At 46.9% G+C, this 20742-nt stretch overlaps 1 protein-coding gene across 1 annotated transcript in view; it reads right to left on the bottom strand.

The window, feature by feature from the left end:
* The window catches only part of LOC138488333 (uncharacterized), a 478649-nt gene that overhangs the window by 64386 nt on the left and 393521 nt on the right, over positions 1 to 20742 (bottom strand). The window lies entirely within an intron of this gene.

Genomic DNA, 20742 nt, shown 5'->3' with positions numbered 1-20742 from the left:
CAATGCAAGTGCCATTATGATACATGACAGTTTGGGTGCCGTCACACAGGTCCTAAACAGGATGCTCGAACACCTGCAGCACCAACAACTGGCACCGGCATTGCAAAACCCATCTGCATCCACCCCATCGTCCACACCTGCAAGCTCTACTCCCTCGATCCCTGTGCGGATGACGAGGCACAATGTAAGGCAGACTGAAATTCTGCCCCCTGACTCAAAAAAAGTCTGGAAATTGACGGTCAAAACACATTGTGTGTGAGATGACAATTGGTGAGGGGGGAGGTGGTGTTGGTGGTGTTGAGGGGATTAAAGGGGTGTTTATGGGGGTAGGGTTGTTTGGGGGTATGGGGTGTTTGGGGGTATGGGGTGTTTGGGTGTTTGGGTGTTTCGGGGGGAGGGAGGGAGGGCATCTGAGTGGTGGAGGGAGGAATCACTATGTTGTAATTTTTCTTAATACACCCGTTGTGTCAAAAATCATTTAATGCCTGGACATTGTTCATTTTGTGTGTGTTCATTCTATTCATTACAGTGCACAGTGCCCAACTCCCCACACACCCTGTGTCCATGTCCACACGGTCCCAGTGATCAGTGTAGTACTGACACATAACCATCAACGTCCCTGTGGTTCAGAAGTAATTGTCAATCAGTGATTGCGTACAGCACGGCTATCTTGTGCATCACGTGCTGCCAGGGGTGCTGCTTCTCCTCCATCATCCTCATCATCCTCACCCGGTGCATGCATGTCAATGTCAGGTGGCAGTGGTACGTTTCTCCGGATGCACATGTTGTGCAGCATGACACAGACCATGGTGATCTTTGGCACCTTCTCAGGGCCATAAAGGAGTGCTCCACCAGACCTGCTTAGGCAGCGGAACCGTGCCTTCAATAGGCCAAAGGTCTGCTCAATCACAACACAGGTACGGGTATGAACCCGATTGTACTCCTCTTCGTGCCTGTTCCGCGGGTTCCGCACAGGGGTAAGTAGCCACGGCTTCAAGGGATAGCCTCCATCACTTGCATGGGAGCACAAAGAGGTTATGTGTGAGTGAAACTGAGCTGACACCTTTAGGATTAACAGCCATGTCTGCAGCTATTTGGTGTTGACATGCACATGTCCCTGTGTGTATGCACACGGGTTCATTTGATGCATTGTGTACTGCACAATGGTCTACTAGTGTGGATTGCATTGTACAGATGATGCAGAGTGTTCACTTGCATGCTGATGCGGATGTACTGTCGATGCGGAACAATGTCTTGCCACCCATTATTGCAGTGGATGCTACTCTGTACCTAACCACACTAGCGGCATTGCCACAGTGGTAATCATGATTAGTCATGCATCGCTTGACATACCCATGGTGGCCTGCTTGTGCGTCTGGATGTTGTCATTGATGTGCGGCATAGGTCTTATGTAGGGCATTGATGTGTCATGTTCAGGTTTGGATGTTCAGGACAACAGTGTTTAGCTCTGAGTGCATTGTCCACTCACCGCCCAATCCCACCCAGCTGGAGTATGCACCCCCCCAAACCCCCCCAGGTGGAGTATGCATCCCCCCAATCCCACCCAGTGGAGTATGCATCCCCCCCAGCTCACAACCCCAATGCACTGCCATGGCCCAGTCAGGCAATTTACCGAGCAGCCAGGCACGTCATCCAGCATGTCGCTCCATGTAGTGGGGTAGCGTGGAGTTACGCAGCACCATGGCATCATGTGTAGATCCGGGATATCGGGCGCAGCAATGTGTGATGATCTTGCTGGAGTCACATACCATCTGCACATTGATGGAGTGGTATTGCTTGCGATTGCGGTACATCGCCTCCATTGCATGATGGACCACCAATTCTATGTGGGTTCAGTCGAGGGCACTGACGCAATAGGGCATGCCTGCCAGTGCATGGAAGCCTACTTTGGTATCAGCAAGCTCCTGGCCAATCCGTGGTAGGGAAATGTGGATGCTCGCGTGTTTCAGGAGGGCATCAAGTACTTGGGTCAGCATGCGGGAAAAGAGTGGTTGTGATATGCCATGCAGCTGCCCCACTGTGTGCTGGTAGGTGCCTGTGGTCAGGAAGTAGAGCACAGACACCACCTTTAGTAGCGGGGGGGTGGCAGTGCGGATTTCTATGAGGCTGCCGATGTTGTCGTGTATCATGTCCACTATGGTGGTGATGGTGTCCCGGTCCAACCAGTACAGGGTGTGGATCTGCTCAGGGGCTAGATTGAATGGACTAGGTCTGATGTGAGGGATTGGTGGCTGCCAACGTGGTACCACTGGCTGCACTGGTGGAACTTGCTGGACCTGGCTCACCCTGCTTCTCCTCCTGCGTCTCCTCTGTGCAGCCTGTTGTTGTAGCTGTCGTTGTTGCTGTTGTTGCTGTTGTTGCTGTTGTTGCTGTTGTTGTAGCAGTACAGGCATGTCCTCCAGCCCCATGATTGCAACAGCTAGTGGTATCATTTTGCTGTAGGAAGGGGTGTGGTGTGTGGGTGTACTCCTTTTGTACTGGGACAGGCTCCATTGACTCCACCTGTGGGGATTGTGTGCACCTGTGGCAGTTGCCTGCACTGCAGGTTGCTATTTGCGGGTGGTCCGCGATGCCTGTATTGCCGCCATCGTGCAGGCCCTAATTACCACCTTTGGGATGCCTGTAAGTGCATGCCCACGTAACTTGTGATGTCCTCCTGTCAGCGGCATCCCGGTATTGGCACCGCGAAGGGGTGCGTATACGCACGCATGCCGGTAAGAAGGGGCACGGTATGGGCGGTGACGGTATTGGCAGGTTGTCGGCTCGTAATGGCCCGGACCCGTTAACGATGCCGGTAATGCCCATTGTCTTTCTTCAAGAGAAGCACCTCAATGGGACAGAAGCAGAGAAACTAGCACGGGCGATGGGGGCGGCTGCACACTCACCACACCACAGGAAATGTGGGGTATCAATCTTGATCCATAAGCGGATCCCGCTGCAGATCCAACACACGGTTAGCAAAACAGCAGCCCGATATGTCAATTATCCCAACACGCAATCACACTACTGAACCTATTTGCCCCACCACAGACTCCCCAGCATTTTTCGTAGATGCATTCGCAGAATGCGCCAAGCATATAGGCAATCTCACGATCATAGGGGGCGATTTCAACCTGACCCTGGACCCAGAGAGAGATCGCAGAGGTCCAGAAATAATGAGAAACATAAATGTGAAAAAGAGGCTAGCCCTAAACACCCTAATGGGCGATCCACATCTGTTAGATGTTTGGAAGCACACCCACCCCAACGATCACGACTTCACCTACTATTCCCACCGCCACAACAGTTACTCCCGTCCGGACTGTTGGTTATTGCCCGCTAACATCATCCATATGGTCGTGAGCTGCCAAGTACAGCCGACCAACCTCTCAGTGTCACGACCACTGGACCAAGAACACAGGTACCGCACCCACAGGTAGTGGGAGCCATGAGTTACTACCCTAAATTGGGTCAAGTAAGCTCTTTAGGGGCAAATATGCACAGGCGGCCCAGCTGGACTCATAGGCTCATTTGCAGAAGTAAGAGGAACCATTTTATTTCCCATTTAGGGCCGGTTATCCATGGGCCAGCCCCACGTGCAGGCTATTAGGCGTGGCTGGGTGTGGCAAGTAGGCCAGGCTGATGGGCGGGGCCCAGCTATATAAGCTGTTCTGTTCACGAGGCTCGTGCTTCACATTACTTTGCACTCTGTGCAACGAGACGCTCACCGCCGCGTGAACCTTCTGATACTCACCTTTGGTCCGGCGATCCTGCTTGCACCTGACTCATTTCCGCTGTGGTCCTCTAGCCGCTACTCCCCTTCGGAATCCGCATCACTCATTTCTGGCATCGCTCCACAGTGATCCTTTTCCTGGCATCTCCGACCGCTGCAAGAGAAGAACAAGACAAGGTTAGAACATTTCTGAGCAGACCGTGCTGCATTTTCAGCATGCGTGCTGCCCAGCGAGACAACTTACCATCCGCCAGCGGCTATGAGTCCCGTTCTTCTTCACCGCTCCGGCAGTCTCCTCGACCTTAGCCGCTCCACGGATCTGCATCGCTCCCCTGCAAGAAAGAGAGCAAGAACGGGTTAAAATAAGAGCGAGCAACATAAAACAGAAGGAACATTGCTACAAGAAAGCTAATCAGTAGAAGGACAATACAGAATATCAAAACTAAATTAAACTATTGCTACTCACCCAAGGACCAGTGAATAATTTGGCCCTTTGCAGACAACATCTCCTATCACGCAGGACCAGTGCAGGAACTCCGTTCTCCTCCACCAAGCGCCCCTGCTCGAAGTAGCAGGACGGAGAGCCCACACATCCAATACACCAGGTGAGCTCCTCGCAGCAGGGCAATGGAATCCACACCACGGGAAGAATGGAAGGTGGGAGCAAGCATCCTAAGCTAGCATACTCACGTTCCATATTCCACGCAGGTGCGGCCCCTTAAGAAGCACCTTCTCAGCATCGCTAGAGGCACAGAGGGAGAATCCAAGACCACCCACATCCCTGTGAGGGCTGCAACCGTGCCCCAACGCCCCCGCAGATACCAGGTGAGCGTAACACTCAGATCATGCCCCGATCTTGCTTCGCCTCACACTCCCAGAAACGCCCCGAAAGCTCCCTTCTTGGCATTTAAAACTCAGAATGCTACAATACCCTGATTTAGTGGGACGCCTGTCAGAGGACACAGATAGCTTTTGGGCAGACAACCTAACCCCACAATATACACCACATAGATGCAGGGACGCCTTTAAATCTTACATCAGGGGCAGTGCATCTCACGCTGGGCACACAAAATAAAGGGACGGCGAGAGGGAGATCGCTCTGACGAGAGAGCTCAAAGTGCTAGAGGGAAGACACAAAGCAACACAGGACTCACTACCCGACCCCAGATAGCGAAAATTAGGAGCGAGATTAAGCAAATCATCACTGACAAAGCACAGAAGGCATACACCAGCTGGGCACAAAGCTACTACCTGGAGGGTGACAGACACTTACGTAAAATGGCACTGGCCCTCAAGCAACGCCAAGCCACCCAACTAATCATAGCAATCAGGGATGACACCAACACGCTTATCGAAGGGGATGACCATATAAATGCAGGTTCGCTAAATTCTATCGCAAACTATACACTGACACAGATTCATGCACACCCCATCAAAAACATGCGTTTCTAGAATCGGTGCCCCTACCCTGTATCACAGCAGATCAAGCAGCAACCCTGGATGCACCTATTGCACCAGAAGAAATCATTCGAGCTATACGATCTCTATCTGGGGGGAAGGCATTGGGCCCGGACGGCATTCCGATTGACCTCTAGAAACACCTAACAGATGAAATCGTCCCGAACTTGGCCGAGGTCTTCGAAGAAGCATTAACCCGCAAACGCCTGCCCAAATCTATGCTGGGTGCTAATATTATAGTATTCCACAAAAAAGGAAAGGACCCAGAGCTATGTGGGTCCTACAGACCAATTTCGTGAATAAATTCGGACCCCAAAATTCGGGCAAAGTGCCTGGCCAAAAGAATTGAGAATCTCATGCGCTACTTGTTCACAAAGATCAGACAGGCTTCATCAAGGGACGACATTCCGGTGATAACATCCGCAGGCAACTACACATAATCGCTGGAAAGAGGGATCCCCATGACATTATAATAGCGGTAGATGCTGAGAAAGCATTCAACAAGGTGCAATGGGGGTTCATGTTCAGAGCTCTTTGGAAATATGTCTTTCCCTCCAGATTGATCCAACTAATCAAACTCCTCTACACTGAACCTACAGCAACAGTGATCACAAACGGCGTGGCATCGGAAGAATTCACGCTACAATCGGGCACGTGCCAAGACTGCCCATTATCGCCACTCCTATACGCTCTGTCCATTGAACCTTTCGCAATAAAGATGTGCACAGACCCGGCATGGGCGGGAATCCATCAGGGACCCGAAGAACACAATGGGCCTCATTACATGGTAGGCGGTAAGGGTTGCCGGTACCGGTATTTTACTGGTACCGGTAAACCCTTTCCGCCTTACTACGAGGTCCCTTTGCAGGTTGGAGAATTTAACGCCTGCTTTTTGCAGGCGTTAAAAACCAACCCGCAAAGGGACCAGGGAGCTAATTACGGTACCGCAATTTGCGGTGCCGTAATTAGCACCTTCCCCATTCCCATTATGCCCTATGGGGCAAAAATGGGAATGGGGAAGGGCAATGGGGGAAGGGGGAATTACCGCCCCACCAACCTTGGAATAGGGTGGTAATTCCCCTTTCCACCAAGTCGGTGCCAGTATTTTACCGGCATGGACCAAGGTGCTAATAGCACCTTGGTCCACCGCCGTCCGTGTAATGAGGCCCAAAGTCTCACTATACACGGATGACCTCTTACTCTACGTCAGCAACTTCCCTACTGCAAGAGATAGGCCCAATGGTGGGTTACAAAGTGAACTGGAGCAAGACTGAAGTTCTGCTCCTCTGACGCGACATACCCTGGGACCCCGGAGGTATCGCACCTTTCACGCTCCAGCCACATTCTTTGAAATGCCTAGGGATCCGAATAAGCACCTATATAATGGAACTCAGAGATCTTAACTACCCCCAGGTCTTAGATAGCATCCGCAAAGACCTTGAGAGGTGGGATACACTAATACTCTCGCAGTCAGGAAAGATAAATGCCCTGAAAATGAACTCTTTCCCCAAGCTCATTTACATTGCAACAATGGTACCAATCGCACCGACAACACGCATGCTCAAAGAGTCAAATAAAGCCATCAGTAAGTTCATCTGGAGGGGCAAGAAAGCCCAGGTCCGACTCATAATCCTACAAGCTCACAAATACTCGGGGGGACTGGCGGTTCCCTCCCTCAGGGCACACTGTCAAGCAGCTCAATTAGCATGGACAAAACGATGGCTCAATAAAAATGAAGACACCACCTGGCACAACATGGAGACATCCATTATGGCCCCACTGTGCCCTATCGAAATCATGGCGACCCCACTGCACAAGCTCCCGAACAGTATCAAGACGCACCCCATACTAAGACCAACTCTCCAACAATGGCATAGGCTCTGAGAGGCGCAGGGGGCACAGGTCAAGTACCCACTGGCATGGGCCAGTATAAGGTCGATTCTGTCCTGGGGAGCGGTGCAGACACCACATCATCGGCAGGCAGACACATGGGCCAATGTTTGACTAATGGACATCCTAGAGGAGGGAGTGCTGGTGAGATTCCTGGAGGCCCGTCCTAAACTGGGGTTGGGGGCCCGGCGACTGGCTACTCTATCGCTCCATCCAAAGGTCAATACTGCAACATACCACACGTGAATCCAGAGTACAACCACCCATGCCGTGTGAGAAAGAAATGGATCACAACACCAGGACCTTTCCACGCATTTGCACCTTCTATTTGATGGCCATCCCTAACAACCTCCACAGACTAAACGTTTTGGCAGCAGCCTGGACAGAGGACTTAGACAACCCAGTGAGTGCACCCGACATCCAAAGAAGCTTTGCAGCAGTCCCAAAAGTCTCCCTCAATCTCAGAAATAGAGAAACCCAATTCAGAATCATACAGCATCTGTACTACACCCCTGACAAGATGCACAGAATGGGAATCTGATCCAATAACCAGTGCTGGAGGGGCTGCCACGATATTGGGACCATGGGCCACATACTCTGGTCATGTCCCGGCGTAGCCACATATTGGAAACAGGTCTATCAGACACTAAACAGCATAAGAGGTGTGGACATCCCCTTTTCTCCCCTGGCGCTGATGCTGGGAGACGATGGCACAGATTGGCACCAAGACCCACTGACTAGCAGAATGATCTCCCTCATCATGTTTTCAGCGAGGAAGCTCCTGATTATGCACTGGAAATCAGCCCGACCACCAACGGGCGCCGAATGGTCCAAGTCACTCTCCAAAATGTGTCGATTAGAGCGAGCAGCCCACAAGAGACAAATGCTCTCCAACCCCACCAGAGGCCACCGCTTCGGAGAATTACTGGAGACATACATATGACCCCTCCGACCCGGCTCAAACCATGAGAAGCGCTCTCGCGATCGACCCATCGATGTTCCTTGATGTGGGGTGAGCACCAGGAGGGACCTAGGGCAGAGGGGGGAGGGACTAATGTGGCTCTGGGGACAGTACGAACGGAACAGTCAGGGGGAAAATGGAACTAAAAGGGGCACGGGTGGGAGCGTCCGGGGCGGGGGGTGTAGGTGAGGCCCATACATCAACTCTCAAACTGGTTGAAAATAGAATGTAATGGACTCCCTGCTGGGGCACTGACTTTGGACTCTGTCATACATATTGGTCCTTGTCATAAAAACAAGGGGGAATGTTATGAGTGATGTTTGTTGTTGATTTCATGCTATTTACTTGAAAGCTGAATAAACAAAGTTTGGAAAAAAAATGCAATCTGCGAACCACACCAAATGATTTTTCATTTTTTCTGCCATGGAAAGAAATGGCAGTTTTCTTATATTGTGTTTGGGTTGTTGTCAGTGCCAGGACGCTTTACCAAACTTTCTTCCAATGATGGCCTTCTTAAGAGTAAGAGAACAAGGATTGATCATTTATCTGGATGATGTTCTGATGATGGCACAGATGATAGACAGATGTATGATTCATCTGTATTTGACTGTTCAAACTCTGAGCAGTTTAGTCTTTGTAGAGAACAGAATTAAGTGTTCTTTTATCCTTGAATGAGGATTTTTTTTTGGGGTAAGATATTCGGAATTATTTGCCTTCCAGTTGTCTCAGGAGTAGGTAGATAGAATACAGAGGGAAATAAGGAGTTTTTTGACAATGGATTATTGCCTTCTGGGAGGTCAGTCAAGAATATCAACGCTTCTCTTGGCTTGTATGAGGCAGGATCCCCGAGCCCCTTAAATTACAGAGCTCTCCAGAGGTTGAAACCTTATAGTTAATTCAAAGGCAAATGGTATGGAGACAGGATCTGGTTGAATATGGAGGTGAAAGAAAACCTTCAGTGGTTGTTGCAGGACATGGAACCTTGGAACAGCAGAGCTATTTCTGGGAGTTCCTACGCTTTTGTTTTGGAGTCAAATCCAGGTTGGGGAACCAGAAGGTACTCAATTTAGATAGCATGAAACTAGTCTAGTGCAGAGAGGAATTTACAATTGTCTGGAAATGTTGTCGGGTCCTTTGCTATAAAATGTTTGCTAAAGGAGACAGGGGTGTGTTTGATTTGTCACAAGAAGGCCAAAGAACAATATGGACAAAGGACATGTAAAAACATGTCTAGCACGACCATCTTAGGGTGCTAGCACTGTTAGAAAGGCATGTAATCAACAGTAAGACAGACACAAGTGACCACAGTTCATGGGTGTTTATTGAACTTCAACAAGAGTGTGATAAACACCTATCTAATCCAAAATCTACAGATGGGAGCAATCTATGACCATAAAATAATAATAATGCAGTCCTTTTGGAGTTGCGTCAAAATAAAAGGGGCTATACTAAAAAAAACGATTGTCATTCCTTACCTCTAAAACAAATAGTGTGGGGTAGTATTTATGAAAAAGAAAGAAGTCTTCAAAAAAAGGTTTAGTCATGATGTTCAGGCCGTTGGTCTCCCTTCCCCACATTTTCAGCACTGGACAAGGCGGTTCACTCGAGCATAGCACACTCTCTGGCTTCTTCGGCATGAAGATAGAGTTCAGTTACCAGCATCAGGGCCTTCTGTGCCCAAGTGTCTTTACTTATTGAAGCCTCTTGATTCAGAGGGCCTGATGTAACAAAAAAAACTAAAAGTTCCTTTCCTCTTACAAGTACTCAATTCAGGTGATTCACTCTTCACCCTGGATCGCCCTCAGCTGGGCTCAGATCCCTTTTATACAATGATCGTTATTTCGGATCCCCCCCTTCCAGGCTCAGATCCCCTTTTCCAATTTTCAGAGAATATTCTTTCTCGGGTGACTCACGGGTAACCTCGGATCCCCCTCAGCCAGGCTCAGATCCTTCCTCTTACGCAATTAGTCGCCCTTACCTAGGCTTGGACCAATTTCAGTTCGTATTAACTATCAAAGACTTTCAAATGTGCACAGGGTTGAGCTTGACCCATAGCAGGACCACTTCGATTTCCCAATTCTTTTTTATGTTTAGCACCTCTCAGTTGGATACCTAACAGAGACCTTCGAATGAGCACCCACGTGGCTCTCTACCACTCTGTGTACAGTATCTATCTTGGCTTCAAAAGTTCAGTCACTCCTTTGCTGTTCAATTATATTTGTGTCGCTCATGTGAGAAACCTGAAGGTGTCTCCCTGGCTAGTCCCTGGTATCTGTCATCCAGGTGGCCAGGACAAGGCCATCACTATTGGATCCAGTTCCTGGGGATGTACCAGTGAGGGAGGATCACCTGGATGGGGGATCCTCAGGGAGTGGGACACTGATGGGTGAGACACAGTATCCCCCTTTCTTCAACACCTCTTCCCCATCCTAGCACGTAGGACATTTAAAAACACTGACCCCCTGCCTCCTTTTCTGACATGAACACTTTCGCACAACATGCAATAAAACGGATTAAAACCAGCCATTTACCTCACATGCCCCAATACAAGAGTCAGGCAAAGTCAGGCAATTGATCAGAATCACACACACCTGGCAGCCTTTTCCCTTCCCCACAGGGATAAAAGGTGGAGCAAGAGAGTACAGTACGAGCAAGGCAGACCGCAGGATGAGACAGCTATTCATGCCCGGCAGTTCAGGAGGAGGAGAAAGGCAGCAAATATCGAGAGGCTGACAAGGAGAGACACGACCTCGCCCTTTTCGACGCAGATCAGAGAAACCTCTGCAGACTGGAAAAACCGCTGCAGAGGGAATCGTAAGACCGAGGACAATAGCCCAAGTTTGCTGCAAGAGATGTCAACAGAGCGTGTCGACGCTGATAAGCGGGAGCGAGGGAAACTCTTGTTACCGTGGGACCGGCCTTGACTCCAGTTAAGAGGAAAGCCAAGCGGTTCATCGCAGCCAGTGAGCCGAGGGGCGAGCCGATAAGAGCCGAGCTGTGGTGAATGAAAGTCGCAAAGTGGTAAATTGAACCAAGTTCAAAGAACTGTAAAAGTGTTAAGGGGAGAACAGCTGCAGAGGGAACTGGCACCACATGGGTGCTAACTCGAGAGACTCTGGGCGATCCCTGTCTGAGTAAAACAAAAGATACCAAAAGGCCGTAGGAGTCATACAGGAGGTCAAGCAAAATCCCCCTACTGTCGAAAGCCTTTGACCTAAGAACTGTAGACAAAGTAAGGGAAGTGAATCCCGTAATCATTGAAAGCAAAGTGAATGTGAAGTTGGCAAGAGTGAACCTGACCGAGGGATGCCGATAATGAAGGGTCAAAGTCTAAAGTCCCAAGAAACAGTGTGCTGACAAAGGTGAACCCGGCCGAGGGATGTCCACAGGAACTGTTTAAAAAGACCACGGGCCTCATTGTTTCCAGTCCGGAAACAACAGTGCCGGTAAGCTTACCGGCTCCGTTGTTTCCAGACTGGCAAAGTACAAGTCTGCCGGGCGGTTGAACTCCCGCCCGGCAGTTCTGACTTGCCGGGTGGAACGGCACCCACCCGCAGAGTTTCACGGAAGCACCGTGGTCCCCACTCCCATAGAGTTCTATGGGACTCTATGGGAATGGCGAACAACATTTTACCAGCGTCTGACTTTTCGGACTGCCGGGGTTGTAATGCCCTGGTGTTTCCTGTAAATTAGGTGCTGGTAAATCCTTACGGGTCCGGCGGCTACCTGCCGGTATCACCGGCACAGTTACCGCCGGACCCGTAATGAGGCCCAATAAGATTTATGAAAGAAGGAAAAGCCATGGTGAATCCGGAGGAGGCAGGCTGAAATTAAAGAGGGATCCGCGCCTGCAAGAGGGGGACGCAGGGGTGAACCCATCACACAGAGAACATTGGAAACTGAACTGCATTTGTTTGTTGAAGGAACTTTTGTTTTATTAGTTGAATACATCAGGCCCTCGAAGGCAAGGGACTTTCAAGAGAAACGAGACTTGGTCATCGACGACTTTGACAGCTGCAAGCGGAACTGTCATCTTGTGCTGGGGAAGCTCAAGGGTGTACTGTGCTCCAATATCCTACCTTACGCCGTGCTCAAAACGTGGGGAAGGGAGACACAAGCTACTGCATCCTGACATATTATTCGTGAACACTTTCTCCTTTCTTTGTGAAAATGATACCACACCCTTTATGTATTAGTTGTAAGGTTTGGCAATAGGTTTCTTAGTATAGGGCCTTTTTATTTGAAATGACGCCACTAGGACTGACTTATTTTCATTTGATGGTCGACGCTTGCTCCCATCTTAGATTTAGGTTTAGATTAGGCGTTTTTCCACCAACCTGCATAGAGTTTAATAAACACCCTTGAACTGTGATCACTTGTGTCTGTCTTTACTGTTGCCACCATGAGTTCCTTACATCAGTCATATGCTCTTCACACACTGTTCTCCTCAGATTTCTCCATACAATGTTGCTGCTTGCAACCTTGGTTCTAACACAGACCGGTCTGCTATCAGTCTCCCAGACTCACCGGCTGCACTGACTTTACTGGCGCTGCTTTGTTGTAGGTGCCAAGGACAGTACCACGGCAGCAAGCGCTCCTTCCCGCCTTGGCTATCGACACCGGAGGGTCCCGGGTACCTCTGACACACAATTCAGATTTCTTCAGCTTTAATTCCAGGTCTTATCTTTCTTTCTTTTCCTCGAAGGCTTGTGAAAGTAACCGTTTTTCTATGAAAAGGTCAAGGGCACTTCCCTCCTTGCAACCCTCTGTGGTCTTGCCGTCTTTCTCCTCGTATTAAACTGCCATCTTGGAACTGCTGCTTCCTCATGTGCTTTGCCTTGCTGAGAGTGTGCTTTTGTGCTCCACCTTTTATCCGTGTGGGTAAGGAAATCAGGTGTGTGTATGTAATGATCAGTAATTACCTGACTCTGCCTGACCATTTTGTTGGGACATTTCAGGTATACGGCTCGGATATTAGTCCGTTTTCTCTCACAGTGAGTTGCCTGTGAGAAAGTGTTTGTGTTGGAAAAGGTGGGGGGGAGGGGTTTAGTTCCCCAGTATCCTACCTGGTAGGATGGGGAAAAGGTGTTACAGGGAAGGGGATACCACGTCTCACCATCCCGTGTCCGACTCCCCAAAGACCCCTCATCCAGGTGATCCTCCCGCACTGGTCTACCCCCAGGAACTGGATCCAAAAGCGATGGCCGTGTCCTAGCAGTGAGACACCTTCAGGTTTCTTACACCACCTTTAGTAGCCATTTGCACTAAGTTCAAAAATGCACAAGTAAAAGTATAAAACACAGTAGAAAAATATTCGCTGCCACCAGCCCATACTAGGCACATAGTAAATGTAACCAAAAAGCCAGTACATCAAATGGTATAAGGATAGAAAGTATCCTAACAGCACTTCACTTTAAGGTGATGTGTGCATTTGTAAAAATACAAGAAACGTACTCTCGGTACTGATAGTCTTATATACTGATCAGTTTCCCCTTAAGAATGAATAGTGGTGGAAGGAATTTGGTGGTTGGTGGTGACTTTAATCTGGTGGTTGACCCGCTTTTAGATAGAAGCAGTCAGATGGTTAGGGACGGCAGGAAAAAAGACAGAGAGGCATTGCAATTGTTGATGAGAGACTTTAGTTTATCAGATGTTTGGCGACTAGAACATTCCACGGGAAGGGAGTATACTTTCCAATCGGCTGCCCATGATATCTATTCCCATATTGATAATGTTCTTACATCGGGTCAAATGACTCAGAATACCAGGGCCTGTGAAATAGAGCAAAAAAGTAAAAATGTATTTGGGGCTCAATAAGAACCCCACTCCACTTAAGATCAAGCGCCACAAAGATGAAAAATGAGTACACACTCAAAGTTGTTAGAATTTATAAAGTGTATTCAAAGAAGGTTGTCCTATATGAGACACGTGTTTCGGCGAATCACTCGCCTTTTTCAATCAGGGCAAATAGGTGAAAGCTAAGGGTCAATTTTCAAGTTAAATGGTGAGGTTCATGGGATAAATCCCGCCTCGCAAGAGGTGGTCTCCTTCACAAGCGTCGGCGTCTGGAAGCGAGTGATTCGCCGAAACACGTGTCTACTCATCGAACAAGGCACAAATGTGGAGGTTAAATGCCATAATTTTAAGAGATGATGATTTGAAGAAAATCCTTGTTGATGAGGCAGGGGAGTACATTAGGACTAATTTAACTGGAGAGGTGGTGATTGAAACGGTATGGGAGACTTTTAAGAGTATGATGCATGGGGTAGCCATGAAAGTGTCGGGGATAAGGAGGAAAAAAACTGATGAGGGGTGAAACAGCTTCAAGTCTCAATAAAGGCTTTAGAAAAAGACATAATGAAGTCCCCTAATGTGGAGAAGTCCAGGAAGTTATTGAGATTTAAATATGATTTCAGCAAAATTCTCAGTGGAAAGGCGGAATTTGATCTCTTCAGATCAAAATGTAGGTACTTTGAAGGGGGAGAGAAATGTGGGAGACTTCTAGCTCACAGGTGAGGGTAAGAGATTCTGACAGAACAATAGGTGCAAACAAAACTGATAGTGGTGTGACCAGATATCCAAATGAGATAAACAAAGTTTTCAAGCAATACTATGCGAATCTAAAAATACAGCTAGTGACACGGGGCTTATGGACAGGTTCTTTGAAACACTTAAAATCTGTCGAATGACAGAGACAGAAAAAGAGTTCCTGGTCTCAGGAATATCTTTAGATGAAGTCAAAAAGGCTGTTTGGAGTCTGAATCTGGCGGAATGCCCATGTCAGGATGGATTACCATCGGAATTCTATCGTGCAATGCCAGATGATGTTCAAAATCTGATGAAGGACATGTTTATCAAGAGTATATCAAGGGGTTTTCTACCGCCCTCGCTTCGTCATGCAACAATATCCCTTTTCCATAAACCGGATCGTACAGAATTAGACCCGGGAAGCTAAAGGCCTATCAGCTTAATAAATTCAGACAATAAAATATTATCTAAGATCTTTGCCAACAGGTTGGAGAAGATCCTACTGAGGTTGGTACATCAGAACCAAGCTGGTTTTATTAAAGGAAGAGCCTCGGGAACGAACATGAGAAGGTTACTACTTACCCCGGAGGAGTACCAGAAACTGAAACTAGACTCAGTGACCTTGTCACTCGATGCTGAGAAAGCATTTGATAGAGTAGAGTGGAATTTTATATTGCACACGATGGAGAGAATGAATTTTGGATGGGAATTTCTGAAATGGACCAGGGTAATATACAATGGTCCTGCTGCAGAGATTAATACTAATGGGCAAATATCTGAGAAATTTGAGCTGCAGCGTGGGACACATCAGGGGTGTCCTCTATCCCCTTTACTTTTCGTGATCTCTTTGGAACCTCTGTCCGAAGCAATAAGATCTGATGCTAAGATTGTGGGAGTCAATTACAACAGGGTTCGTCAAAAACTCTGGCTATATGCTGATGACCTGTTAGTGGTGGTAAAGGAACCTGCAACATCGATCAGGGAACTGATGAAGGTAATTGTGGATTTTGGTCTAATATCAAACTATAAGATCAACTGGTCCAAATCTGAGGTTTTGCCCTGTACAAATTCTACAAATAATATACCAGTTAAGACTTTTGGCTTAAGATGGTGTCCATCAAAGATGAAATACCTGGGCATCTGAATCACCAATAACTTGAAGGAAACGATGAGTACTTACCTGGACTTGATTATACAAAAAGTAAAATCTGAAATTGATCACTGGGTTGCACTTAACCTGTCAATAGATGGCAAAGTCAATACCATAAAGATGTTGCTGACACCCAAAATCGCCTATATTCCAAGCATGATTCCCCTCACAGGGAGGACATCTACATGGAAGAGGTTGGACAGCCTATCACAGGCTTTCCTATGGAATAAGAAGATTCCAAGACTAAAGCTATGGACACTGCAGCTACAGTCTGATAGGGGGGGCTTGAACATCCCAAACTATGAGAGATATCACCAGGCGTTCACACTCTGACATATCAGGCATTTCATATTTGGAGAAGAGGATGAGTGGGCTACAGCGGAAGGGAATGGGCCAGGGCCTTTGGAAACTTGGGGTATCCTCTCCACAATAAACAGAGATCGGGCAGCCAGTTCTGATTTGACAGAGTTCCTAAGATCCATCTGGAGAGCTTAAGAGATAGCAACAGAATTGAATCCTGGAAGGTCTGACACTTCTTCACTTTGGCAATTTGGTTGAATCTAATGATTAAGATAGACACCAAAGTCTTATTCTGGTGTAGCTGGTTCACTGCTGGTATCAAGAGAATTAGAGATTTATTTGATAGGCCGAGATGGAAAACTTTTTGAGATTTGAAGATTGAATATAACTTGTTTGATGGCTCAATGGTGATCACAGGAGACTGAAGAGAGCAGTGAACTTGCCTACTTTAGATAGATCTAACTTATTGATCAACCTTAAGAACATAAGCAACAGTGATTATATGGCTAATTTCTTAAATGGGTTCTCGGAAGGGAATATGAAGGTCTTAGTTTCCTGGTCAACGACTCTAAAAGAAGAAATGACTGAAGGAAGATGGATATTTCTTTGCAGTAAGATAAAAAGGATGTCCCTGAACATAGGGGAAAGGGCACGACAGGTAAAGATCCTCAACCAAGTATTCTGGACACAAGTTTGCCTGTTTAAGCAAGGCCTACCTGACACAGACATCTTTTGGAGATGTGGTTCTGATCATGGTATGAGAGTACACTTATTCTACGAGTGCCTTAAAATGAAAGACTTCTGGTGCGGTATTGCCGTAGTGATGAACAGAGTGTTAAATGAAAACCTGAACTACGATTTTGAGATGCTGATCCTAGAGGAAACCACTCTATTAGAGGATTTGGATCAGCATCAATTAACTTGGCTTTGAGGTGGGCCTCTGTGGCAAAAAGACTAATTTTACGGTACTGGACATTGAAAAACATTCTGAAATGTAACAATTGGTTAGAGCAAATGTATCACATTTTCAATATTGAAAGAGTGGTTTCCTTGATGCAAAAGAAGGATTCATTATTTCAAAAAAGTTGGGGGACATTTCTGAGCATGTTTTTTCTGTGATTGACTGGCTGCTAAAATAAGCAAAACACTTCTTTTATTTCATATCCGAATGTTACGGTCATGTGATTTTAAAATTGTATATCTGTTGATGTTTGCAGAATATTAAACTGATATACAATCTATCCTGGATGGTCTGAGAAGGGTGTTTTTGGAAAGGCTTTATTTTTTTCTCTCTCTCTTTCTTCATTACCTTTCTTCCCTACTGATTTGTTCTTCATGTTGTAGTTACTTGTTTGGGGAGGGGGATTATTGGTTCAAAGCTGTTTTGACTTTTGGAGGGGATGGGGGTTATGACATTTAGCAGAAGGCTTGACTTCCCTCCAAAAAGTCAGGACAGGAGTCAAAACGAAGCAAACAGAAAGGGTGTCCCATAGAAGTGTATGGGAGGAAAGCATCAAAAAGAACACCTTTCCTAACAAAAAGGATCTGTTGTGAACTTGACAAACTCTGAAAAAGACCAAAAAACAGAAGTACCACAACAGCCAAACCCCGGTCATACAAGGCCTTCAAGAAAGCTACAGAGAACCGAGAAAAAGAAGAGATAGACTTGGCCTCACAAGGGATTGTGATAACATTGGTACATGCCTAAATGAGAGAGTTGTCTAATGCCTGAATCCTGTGAAAGGTCTGGATATGCAAGGCAAAAGCAGAGAGTCCAGACAGAAACTAGACTGAGTAACCGCTGTAAGAAACTTCCTCCCAGATGAATAGTTCTGTTTTCTTACTTTAGAATAGGAATGGGATTTGAAGAGCAGGTTTGGATCTTTAAGTTATTAGCCTAGGGCAACCAGGAGGCTATGGACTTATAACAAGTTGAAGACAATTCTTCATAGCCCATGTGTACTGTAGCCAGTGAAACATTCGCAAATGTTAATGACAGCTGCTAAATGTTCATCATATATAATGGTCAGCGAACTTACAGCACATGCTTTAGACAGAAAGCTAGTGCACATGCTTGCTGGACGAATATTTTAACTTAACCAAAGTCCTGGAAATAATGCTTTCCTCTTCTAGTAGATGAGCAAAACCAGGAATGTTAGCTTCCTGTGTTCGAGCGTCGACTTCACACCATTGAGTGGTACATCTGATAAGGGGTCAAGGACAGGAAGTAGGCAGACGCATGATGCACTTCTGCGGTCTGCAAGACTACTAAGAAACAAGTGACATACCTAGCTCTTCGCTAAAGCCAAGGCCCATAGAATGCAGTGACAGCAGTGAATGAACGAGTACGAAGCTCACCAAGAGGTGACCCACTTAATGGAGTTGTACATAGGAGACCATATTGAAGGTGCTCAGTGACACTTTGAGCTGTAGGCCTTAACCCGCCCAGATAGCGGAAACAATGCACAAACACGGGCAGGAAAACCATGTTCCTTCTTACATATAAAGCCCGAGCAGAAAGAGGGGGAAGAAAAGAAGCAGACTCGCAGATCCATCAAGGTCAGCAGGACTGGGGAAGAGTCCTGAGCAGTTAAGTCCTTAGCAGAGCAGGAGCAGGGAGGAGACAGCCGGGCCCAGCTAAGCAGAACTCGTAAAACCCCAGAAGGCGCTGTTTCATTTGAAGCAAATTCTGCTCTAAACGTGATTGAAGGGTTGGGACTTGCTGGGTGCATTGAGACTAAAGGCGTGTAGTATAGCGTAGTGTAGTATAGCATATCTCCTTGAGGCATGAAGATTATACATGCTGTTAAACTGAAACTACTACCTGTTCTATTATTTGCCTATTCAAACATGCTCTTTGCCCACATGGCAATCTTGTTCTTTGGTGTGATGTTGTGTTATATTTGCTTTTGCTTTAGCTTGTGTGATATATTAACATGATAACTCCTGTGTTAAGTGTATAATTCAGAGTAATGTGTCAGAGTGGTATCTCTTTGAATCTAAGAACTTTACAATTCCTGGCTATATATGGTTAATCATGTTGGTAAACACACAAACCTAGACAGGCCTGTCTTTTAGTGCTGAGACACAGCCTAGCATGAATGTCGGCATGCAATAACTAATGACCACGTGTCTATTTTCACAGCCTCAAACGAGGTGGAGATAAGAGGCTCATGGTCAAGCCTAAGCATAGGCAATTAAGTCAAGTGGCACCTGCAACAGATAGCACATCCTAGAGATGACCGCAGCATTACTAATAGTAAAATAACCTCATGCCCCAGTCACGATAAATGAACCAGGCACAGATATTGTTTCTAAAAAGCTTTTTAAGCAAAAGAGGTTAGGTGGGTACAGAAGATGGCCCATCAGGAGATCAATATTGCATTGCCCAGATTCAACCTAAAAGAAGCTGGGGGCACAAGCTTTCCTGTCCAGGCCGCCCATTATTGGAATTCTCTCCCGATTCATTTGTGAATGGATCAAACGTTCCAAATTGTCAGCAAAAACACCAGAAAGTGGTTAATCTCAAATGACATTTGACCACCTCTTCTTTTACTTTACCTCCTGTGTCGCTCTGCGAGCATTGATTCTGCCTTGCATTGTCTCCTTGTCGGCTTAATATGTAAGTACTTTACTGGATTGTATTTACCTCTATGTTGAACTGTAACATTTGAATCTCTGTGCAATACTGTATTTGAACTGTATTTATCGACAAATGGAACTGTAACACTTGCATTTCTGTGTAATGTACCCAGATACCTATGAGTTTGGCGCGCAATACAATAATACCAACTTCACATCAGCGAAAGCCCAGCTTGGTGGGTTACCGGCTGAATCACTCTTTACTTACTTAAAAACCCCAGCTAACAAGACAAATAATGTTTATGCACCTCTCCTGATAAGGAGAGATTTAAACACCATCCAATATCGCACATACCAGTTTCCTGAATTGGCTTTGACACATAGAAATCATGTTCACTGGTTTGGAGGTAATTTAGTTTATCCGCAGACAAATGCCAGACATGGGGCCTCATTACACGGAATGCAGTAAGGGTTTACCGGTACCGGTAAGGGCACCGTTACCGGTAAACCCTTACCGCCTTACTACGAGGTCCCTTTGCGGGACCTGACCTCAATGGCTGGTTTTACCCGCCGTTAAGGAACGGGCCCGCAAAGGGACCTTGGTGCTAATTACGGTACCGCAATTTTTTTTCGGTACCGTAATTAGCTCCTTCCCCATTCCCATTGAGCCCTATGGGGGCAAAAATGGGAATGGGGAAGTGCCTTGGTGAATGGGGAATTACCGCCCCGCTCACCTTGGCGTAGGGCGGTAATTCCGCCATCCACCAAGGCGGACACGGAAAAATACCGGCGGCAACCATGGCGCTAATAGCGCCATGGTTACCGCATACCGTGTAATGAGGCCCATGGACCGTTAGCCACACCCAACCTGTGACTAGAATTTTTAGCCCGGTTTCATCCAAACCGCAGAAGCCCCTTTTTACAAACAGATTATCAACTACTGTGTACGAGCGCGATAGAAATAAAATATCATATCATACTAGCTACACATTTTGACACTATGCGTAACCTTGCATTGCAATATGCTGCTCAGCAAGGCTTAGCACCTGCTCAGCAACCACAAGGACAAATAGACGCAGGAGGAGTGCAGCTACATACATTGAAAATTATATCAGGATCTTGCCCTTCCAGAAATGAGGA

Source organism: Ambystoma mexicanum, chromosome 9, assembly GCF_040938575.1.
Source record: "Ambystoma mexicanum isolate Mex_15411 chromosome 9, UKY_AmexF1_1, whole genome shotgun sequence".
In the NCBI taxonomy this organism is placed as follows: domain Eukaryota; kingdom Metazoa; phylum Chordata; class Amphibia; order Caudata; family Ambystomatidae; genus Ambystoma; species Ambystoma mexicanum.
Note: the sequence above shows the minus strand (reverse complement) of the source record. Positions and strands in the feature narration are given on the sequence as shown.